The following is a 9,189-nucleotide window of genomic DNA, read 5'->3' as shown; positions in this document are numbered from 1 at the left end:
AAAAAACCAAAAAAAAAAAAACAGAAAAGTACCATAAAAATGTACAAACACTCCAGAAAAGCAATGATACTGACAGGATTTTCTCTAAAAATGTATCTGAGAATGCTTGGACATATTAGCTCCATCAGCACATGCCTGTGCTCTCCCCATAGGTATCTTCTGTGGCAAAAAGTTTAGGTTCTTCCCACAGTACTGGAGCCCAGAAACATCCAAAATCCACAATCCCTCCCTGCCCCTTCCCTTAGAAGGTAACTGGATATGCATTGAATGCCAACCGTCATGCTGCTTTGCAACAACTGAAGGGAACAGCATGGGGTTTACAGGGCAATAAACCTCCGGCTGGCACATTTTGCTCCTGTGAAGTGTCAGATTGATGACCCTGGGGGAGCATTGTTTTATGGGAGTCATTTCCAAAGAATTCCCAAATCTACCAGGAGATCTCTCCCCCTCCAAAGGGTGTTTTAATCCCAGTCCCTGGGGAGTCTTGCAGCTACAAGTGATAAGTCTCAGTGTTTTGCAGGATCATTCTCCCACAAATCAAAGCAATGGGCACTTGAAAAAAAAAAAAGAGGAAAAACAGCAAAATAAATAAATGTATCTTAATCCTCCTCTGAAGGATGCTGGTGATGCTTCACTGAACTCAGTGGATGTGAGATAACTTACAGCTCCCCACAGTAATAAGCCAACAGATCTGATCTCAGGTCCAAATTCTGACCCAGTCTCAAACCTTGGATATTTTGATTTTTTTCAACTGTTGCCCTTAGAAAAAAAAAAAAAAAAAAAAAAAAAAAAGAGTTAAAGAATAAATATTAGTAATGGCTATTTTTGCTAAGGAAGGACAAGGCTTTTTCTATCCTACTTGCCTCTAATCTGCTGCTAATGATAATAATTTCTGTGGTTAGGTTGGTCTATGTACTACTTGAACATGGAAGGATTACTCTCACCACACATGGATGGCATCACAAGACATGGCAGGAATCCTGAACATCAGAAGCTGATGTAGCTATTTACAATAGACATAGGTGTTTTTCTGTTCTTAAAACAGTTGCCAAAATCCCTGTGAGAATGGTYGTTTCCATGGGTTTTGAGGAAGTTGCCTGATTAACATTTTTTCCTTTTTTTCCCCCATAATTTGTGCAAATGAGGAACATAACTTTATATCTCAAAGTTCAAGAACTGCTGGGATGCCTTAGCTAAGAGAAGCAAATGTTGATCGTTGTGTCAGCCGGTAGTGATATACCCCCATCACTTGCATGCATGAAGGGGCTTGGGGAGGAGTAAAAGGGGGACATAAAAGGGTGAGGGGGAGGAATTTGGGCTGTAGCAGCTGTGCTTGTCTGTAGCAGGCAACGTTAAGGAAAGAGAAATGGTCACAGGCTGTAAAATTTCTCCAAATGAAAAGCAGACTGCTAGAAAGTCAAAATCCAAGAAAATGCTTGGACAGCCAGAGCAGAGAGAGGAGAGTTACTGCTCTGTTGCTAGGTGATAGATCTGTTATCATGCAAATGACAATAAAGGATGATACTGGTACCAATAAAGCATCTTTCATCTGAGAATTACCAAGGGCTCTCTGAACAACTAGGCAGTATTATTCCCATTTTCGAGAGACAGAGACAGAGATGAATTGATTTGCCAAAGGTCACCCCAAGAAGCACTGATGGATTTCAGCATAAGAAATTGTGCTAATTTAGTTCCATTGGGCCAATGACTGTCATAAAAACCTCTCTTTGCAAGTAATCTCTCCTCCCTCACCTCATCCATCACTCCATGTCCCTCTTTCCTGAGGGGACACTCTCCTGTCTTGTTTGTATTTCTTGTCTTGCTTAGATTACAAAACCTTTTAGGCTAGGAGCATAGCTGACCAAGGATTGTGAAGGGCAGAGCAAGTACACATTTGCTGATTTGTGACTGTGTGAACAAGTAGAGAATATATGGCCTAGCAGGTGTGAAATAAAAGATGAAACTGCCTTATGACCACACAGTGGCCTGGGATGGGAGATGGCCATGGGCTGCTGCACATTCTCCATTAGCAGGTTGTGGTAGCTGCTGCCTGGAGGTTGGTATGAGCTCTYCTTGCTGATGAGTGAGGGGGTCTCTGCCAGCAGAGAGGAGGTCAGGGAGATTGCTCCCTCCTCACCAATTTTTCGGTGTGTTGAGCTCCCCCAGGTACATGGTGGCTTTTGCTTGGGTCATAGGACAAAGAGTCCTACACATGTTGCACATTATCCTGAGGGCCGTGCTGCCATCCAGAGGGACCTGGACAGACTGGAGGACTGGGCGGCGAGAAACCTCATGAGGTTCAACAAGGGCAAGTGCAAGGTCCTGCACTTGGGGAGGAATAACCCTGGACACCAGTACAGATTAGGAGTGGACCTGCTGGAGAGCAGTCCCGCAGAGAGGAACCTGGGTGTCATGGTGGACGACAAGTTGACCATGAGGCAGCAGTGTGCCCTGGTGGCCAAGAAGGCCAACGGGATCCTGGGGTGCATTAAGAAGAGCGTCTCCAGCAGGTCGAGGGAAGTGATCATCCCCCTCTACTCAGCCCAGGTGAGGCCACATCTGGAGTACTGCGTCCAGTTCTGGGCTCCCCAGTACAAGAGGGATGTGGAGCTGCTGGAGAGAGTCCAGCGCAGGGCTACCAGGATGATCAGGGGCCTGGAACATCTGCCCTATGAGCAAAGGCTGAGAGAGCTGGGYCTGTTCAGCCTGGAGAAGAGGAGGCTGAGGGGGGACCTGATCAGCRTGTATAAATACCTCAAGGGAGGCAGTGAGGAGGAGGGGGGCAGCCTCTTTTCAGTGGTGAGCAGGGATAGGACTAGAGGAAATGGCTTCAAACTGAAGCATCGGAAGTTCCACAGGAACTTAAGGAAGCATTTCTTCACTGTGCGGGTGACAAAGCACTGGAACAGGCTGCCCAGAGAGGTTGTGGAGTCTCCTTCTTTGGAGATCTTTAAAACCCGCTTGGATGCAGCCCTGTGCCACGTGCTCTAGGTGACCCTGCGTGAGCAGGGGGGTTGGACTCGATGACCTCTGAGGTCCCTTCCAACCTTCGGCATTCTATGATTCTATGATCTTCTTCTTGTGCTTGAATAAGCCTGTGCTTCTTGTGCTGTGATAAGCCTGAAAGTTTCACGTAAGTTAATAATAACTTGCTTACCCCTACTTGCTGTCTTATAAGAGCAAATTGCACTAAGCACCCACTTCTCCCGAATACTCTGACTGGGAAACGTCCAAGTAGCTTTGCACTGACAACAGTTAATGTGACTTCAGGGTGAAGGGCTCTTAGGTTGTCCCTCCACTGTTAATTTGTGCTAGACAGTTACCCACACTACAGCCCATGAATTGCCAGCAGACGGTTTTAAGAATAATGCAAATGTTCCTCTACCCACAGAACAGCAGCTCTCCCTGGCTATTGCTGTTAGCAAGAGACACGGCTTTTCTGAATTCTTGGGCTCCTTCCGCATGAATCAGCAAGGCGTGAGTCAGGCACATGTCTTCTATCATTGTTTCCCTGCAGAGATCGTGAAGGAAACACAGGCGAACCGACATTCTAGCGCTTGTAAGAAAATAGCATTTCTGATTTCCATTTGAAGAACAGAATTTCCATGATGACAAAGAGCAGTCTCCAACTTCTTGATGAGTTGATATAGTCTAGCAGGATAGCAGGGTTAGAAATACAGAGGGTATGCCTACATTAGCAATTTTATTCTGAGTCATTGCTGCCTCATGGGGCTGTGCTATATATACTTTCTAGCAAGTGCTTCCTGTGGTTCTTCTAAGGGTACAAACCCCTTAGATGTGTAGACGACCCCTATATCTCCAGGCATCCTGGGCCCTCACAGGTGTGAAAGCCAGGTTTTCATTATCGTTCTTGCTCTTTATTATCTTTCTTTCCTTTTCTTCCGATGTAAAATGGAGACAAGTCTCATTTATCTTTCACTGTCACTGTGAAAATTTAGCTAATCTTTCTTCAATGCAACAGAGATGTAAATCACTATATGCAGTGGGTGTTAAGTGTTTTAATGACTCTTCTCTCTTCTTTTTCCAGTTTCTCAGAGTCTTGGCAAGTTTCCCAATTGTCTTAAGAATTTCAGCACAGGAGGATACAGCCCCAGAGCAGCTCATGGGCAGGAGACGCACAGCAGCTTTCTGGGTTTTGTTCATATTTTGCAAAAGACTAAGACAATTAATACCTCAAGACATAGCTGTAAAATGGATCCTACCAGTGCTCCAAATCCTCCTTACCGATGTGACACTGCCTCTGACCTGCCTCTGACACTAGCTCCTAGTCCAGCAAAATATTCTTCCAGAAGACGGAGATACCAGGTGGATGGGTAATATTAACTCTGCTCAGGGCATTCTGAAATGTCCCTGTATTTTTCCTCTCTATGTGACAGTTAAATTCTGCAGAGAGCAGTCGCAAATGGTTACGGACTTTTGGTGATCTGTCTCTTCTTCTAAGCTTCAAGGTCTTGCTGTGCCCCATGGACAGCCTGCAAGCTACAAGGGTTAAAGAAGGTAGTATTTTAATCAGGGAGATGTAGCACCCCTTTTGTGCAGTCTCTTCTGGAAGCCCTCCTGACTCTTGACCTCTTGTTTACTGTGACTGACAGAGCAATCGTCTCGCTCTGTCCTAACTCTACCCCTTTAGACAAGGCACCCAAACAAGACGAAAAATATTCCACAATCAGGATTTATTTGCAGCTCATCCTTCTCTGAGGCTGTCACTTTCTGACCCAGTGCAAACTGCACATGCAGTCTTTCTCCATCATCCAGCCTTAACCCTAACCCTAATGAGTGCCTTGGACAAGGATGACAGATAAAGACCAAGGAAAAAGTAACTTACAGACTTGGTCTCGTGGTGGCAAACAAATCCCTTGAGCAGCTCCTTTCCTGCCCCATTTCAATGGCACCTTCAGGCTCCCACTCTCAACTCAAACTCCAGTGCCAAAGAGAATTCTACACAGAGATCAGTTTTGGGGCAAAGCACTCCAGACACAGTCTGTACGAAAAATATCTCACAGACAACTCTCTTGGTACTGAATGCTTCTCTTGGGAAGAAGTCTCTTTTCTGAGGCACAAGAACTCTATGTCCAGAACACCTTTTTGTTTCAACTCTAATCTTAGTTGTTATTATATATGTAGACCAACCTTAGGACAAGGCCACCTAGACATAGCTCATAAGATAAATTCCTGGCAGCCAAGCTGTCTTAGCAGCCCACACCTCCCTTGCATTATTCCTTTCCATTCCTATGACAATTGCCTCTCTGTGATATCTCTATGCTCTCTGTCAATGTAACCCTAATGATAAATCTAATGATAACTGAAGATGGGCTTTAGGACCTACACATTTCCCCCCCCCCCCAAAAAAAAAAAATCTCACAGACAAGCTCTCCTAGCAATTCACACTTCCCCTTCCATCTGCATGCCAACTGCACCTGGAGGATGTTTATCTCTCTCAGCCTGTCTAAACCCTAAATCTTATCCTAACTCTAATGCTAATTGATGACCTTTGTACAAGACATAGCCAAAATGAAAAATGCCTCACAGCCAAGCTCTCTTTGCAGCCCACTGTTCCCTTGGGCAGCTCCCTTCCAGTCTCTCAACAGCTGTACATCCAGGCTTGTTTTGTCTCTCCAGCTTTCCTATGGACTTAATTTTCTCCTTGACCCCTATTGTGTTCTCTCCATGGTGCACTGTACTGATGGCTTTGGGATTTTTTTACTACTGATGTTCATTTTATTTCCACAAATACAGAGCACAATCCCACAAAAAATACCTGAACAGTCTGTCTACATTTCTGAATCTGCATGTAGTGGTTGGTCTTTTGTACCACTGAGGGTCTGCGCAACTTGCCTCAGCCTTTCCCTTCCACTCCTGGGAAAGGATGGGCCTATCGTTTCTCAATGCAACTCCATGTGCATAAAGCCACTCTGAACCTGGCTTAGCCCATGAGGATTCATTGCCTTCCAAGCTTGTTGCTTGAGCTGCTTTGAAAACAGAGGTCGTGGAGAAATGAGACAACAGTGAAGCCTTGGACTGGATGTTTCAAAGTGTCTCCTTGCTCATCTGGGCTCCATGCTCCTACTAGCACAGCCAAAGAACAGTCTTTGTTTGGAAAAGCTTATTCTGAAATGATCTAGACCATGGCTGCATTTATAAACACTTGCTCCCTTGGTTCAGGTCTGTAGGTTCAGGTTCAGGTGCATCTGTAGGGATAGGATTTTATGGAAGTGTCCTCCGTGTTTCTGTGACCAGTATCAGGATGAGCAAGTTTTGGGACTCCTGGCTTTTTACTTTGGCATGATTGCACAAGGTGCGGGAAAGAGTTAAAGAGCCTGAAGCGAGATTACTATTTGTTTAAACATTTGGAAAGAAACACAGACAGAAAATAAAAGTAACCAGAAATGTGTCTGTCCGAGAAGTCCTGTGAGACAGCTGCTTACTACTTTAATATGTTATATTAGTTGCCAGATTGCCTAGAAGACTTAGTCAGGGACCAGCTAGGAATTTATGCCAAGTGCTATTCCAATGTATAGTATGAAGATGGCTCCTCTTCCAAAGCTACTGCAGTCTAAGGCAAAGAAACAGGAAAGGATAAGAGAACAAGGAGTTCATTTTGGTTGTTGTGATAAACTGTCTTCTCAGCATCCAGTGTTTAGGAGCTTTGTCTAATTTTTGCAGGTCCCACAGAAAAGAAGCATTTRTGGGGGGTGTAGAAGGAAAAAGCTAAATGAGTTTTACAGATGCTTCCAAGGAATTTCCCCTCAAGTACAATGGGCAGCACAGCGGGGGAATTGAGGCAGAGCTGGGATGTTGATGTAATGCAGCTCTCCTCATGGACTCCTTGGATATGGGACTTGCTCCACCAGCACCAAAACAAGGCAGAAGGCTTGGCAAGGGGCACTGGACACCTCCTCGAGCATGACGTGGTAAAGAAGGGAGAGTCACTCGCGGCAGGCAAGGGCAGGCACGGCCAGAAGGTGGGCTAGATGGGCCCATCTCCCTTGCCCTCCCCGAGGACCGTGTAATATTTCAGTCTGCTTTGCATCAAACAGCTGTCTGACAACAGCCTTCCTGAGAGCACACAAAAAAGGGAAAGGGTCCTTAAAATTCAGGCACCGGCTCTTGCTTTTGTCAATTGCTCTTGTCAAAGCCCATTTGTCAAGGGCTGTGCTCTGCAAGCTGTCGTGTCACACTGCTCTGCACCCAGGGCTCCTCCGCCGTCCTGCAACAACCTTTGCATTACAAAGGATAGGAGAAAGACTGAGCTGTTTTTCCACTCCATCTCCTCTTTTTTCTTTATACACAAGTTCTTGTTTATTAAACCAGAAGTCATACAGTAAAAGCTCTTATGATGAGATCAACACACTGTCTTCACAAATGACCACAGAGCAGCTCCAGACCTCTCCTTGTGTAAAGGAATCAGTAGCAATATTACAGCAACAAAGGATATGCTAGAAAAATAATTTCAGTGATTGTATGGATTATAAACTGCTGCCACTTTTTTCATTAACTTGTGTTAGCCTTGCATGGCCACACACATATCCCCCTGCTTTGAAAGAGAGCTTAAAGGCATTATGGGCTCAGCTTTCCTAGCAAGTGATGGCCTCTGGCAAATGTTTCTGAATCCAAATGTCTTCTGTCATCAAAGTTTAAAAAATCTTTCTGTTGCACATCAGTGCCTGCATCTGCCTCTGGTTGATTTCAGCTACCTGTTSATTATTTCTATTTCAGATCCTCGTGTTTTCCTGAGCTTGGTAAGATTGGTAGATACAATGTAAACACAATAATATTTTCTGTTAGTTCTGCACCTAACAGAAAAATGCAAGATTGCTCTTCACGAAGTGTTTTTTTTTTTTTTCTTTTTTCTTTTTCGTGGTAGCTTTTCTCTTGGATGAGGAAGGACGGAAATTCCAATGGACCATTATAATTCATTGTTTTGTTCTTAAAGAAAAAAGTCGTGAATTGAATTGTGTGCGGGGGTAGTTCCAATAATGTATAGTCCTATTTTTAGCAATCTGAGTGCTTGTTGATTTACAGTTTTCTTGATGGAAATCCTCAGTGCCAATGGGATGCTTAAAACCTTCCTGATTTGGCAGCAATGGATAATGTAAAGTCTCAATGAAGACTTGCAACACTGTTGAGCCCTATGCAATGATCTGGTTAAAATCACTGGGAGACTTGGGCAAAGACTGAGGAGTCTGAAATCAACTGCTTCRGTGGAGCCAACATGGTTGATGTCGGCTAGGAACCTGGCCCAAATGTCAGGCAGTCCTGGGCTGAACCTAAGGCTTTAAGATGCCTTACCTGTTGAGCATACAAGACCTACGTTCATCCCATTTGATCCATGAGAGCATGTRTCCCTGTAAAACCATCAGGATCTGCCCATGTGGAAGGAATTGCTAGATGTAAAGACGTGTCTGGCTGAGCTCCAGTGAGCAGACTGAGTTAATTTACCRCCTCATCTCACAGCCCTGTTTGAACAGGGGTGGCAGACTGCGTTGTGTGCCTCTCCTTGGCGGCCACGTTCCCCGCAGTGGGGTAGTATGAATTGCCATCACACTAAAAGCTACAGGGAGATCTCTTTGTGAGCAATGGTCTTGAAGAAGGGCCAGTCACGTATCAAATGATTTCCAAGGGAAATCATACATGTGGAGGGACTGTTATTTTTGATGACACAGGGTGGAATCAGGAGCTTCTTTAAGGGCTAATTTTATGGTGTTCTTCCTCTATACATCAGAAAAGGGAATGGCAACTGACCACAGACACGCACTTTGTAATCAGCACAGGAATTTTAAAATAAAATGGATGTTCCACCATATATAACTATGTCATGACGATTGTAAGACATATTGATATGACACATCCCGCTTGACATGCCCCATGAATGTGGGCTGAGTAATTTCAGGTTGTATTTAAATAAGTGACTGTATCTTTCCTGCAAGCATAACTCAGTTAAAAATATCCTGTGGTTACTGCTTTGAAAATACCTTAAGACCACYCTAATCTGGTCAGAAGAAGCGGGGTGATGGTGACTGCTATATTAAAATACTCCACTGAGGAACATATCCCCCGCTGATGTCAGTTCCTGCACATCAGTGGGAGATGGATCCTKCTGCAGGAAGAGGAATGCAGCCTTTCCTGAGCAAACACAGCTGTCCGAGAGACCCCTCTATCTTCCACCTA

This window comes from Nothoprocta perdicaria, unplaced genomic scaffold, assembly GCF_003342845.1.
Source record: "Nothoprocta perdicaria isolate Ctin4 unplaced genomic scaffold, notPer1 scaffold_391, whole genome shotgun sequence".
Lineage (NCBI taxonomy): Eukaryota > Metazoa > Chordata > Aves > Tinamiformes > Tinamidae > Nothoprocta > Nothoprocta perdicaria.
The sequence above is the reverse complement of the archived record's forward strand: the minus strand, read 5'-3'. Positions refer to the sequence as shown.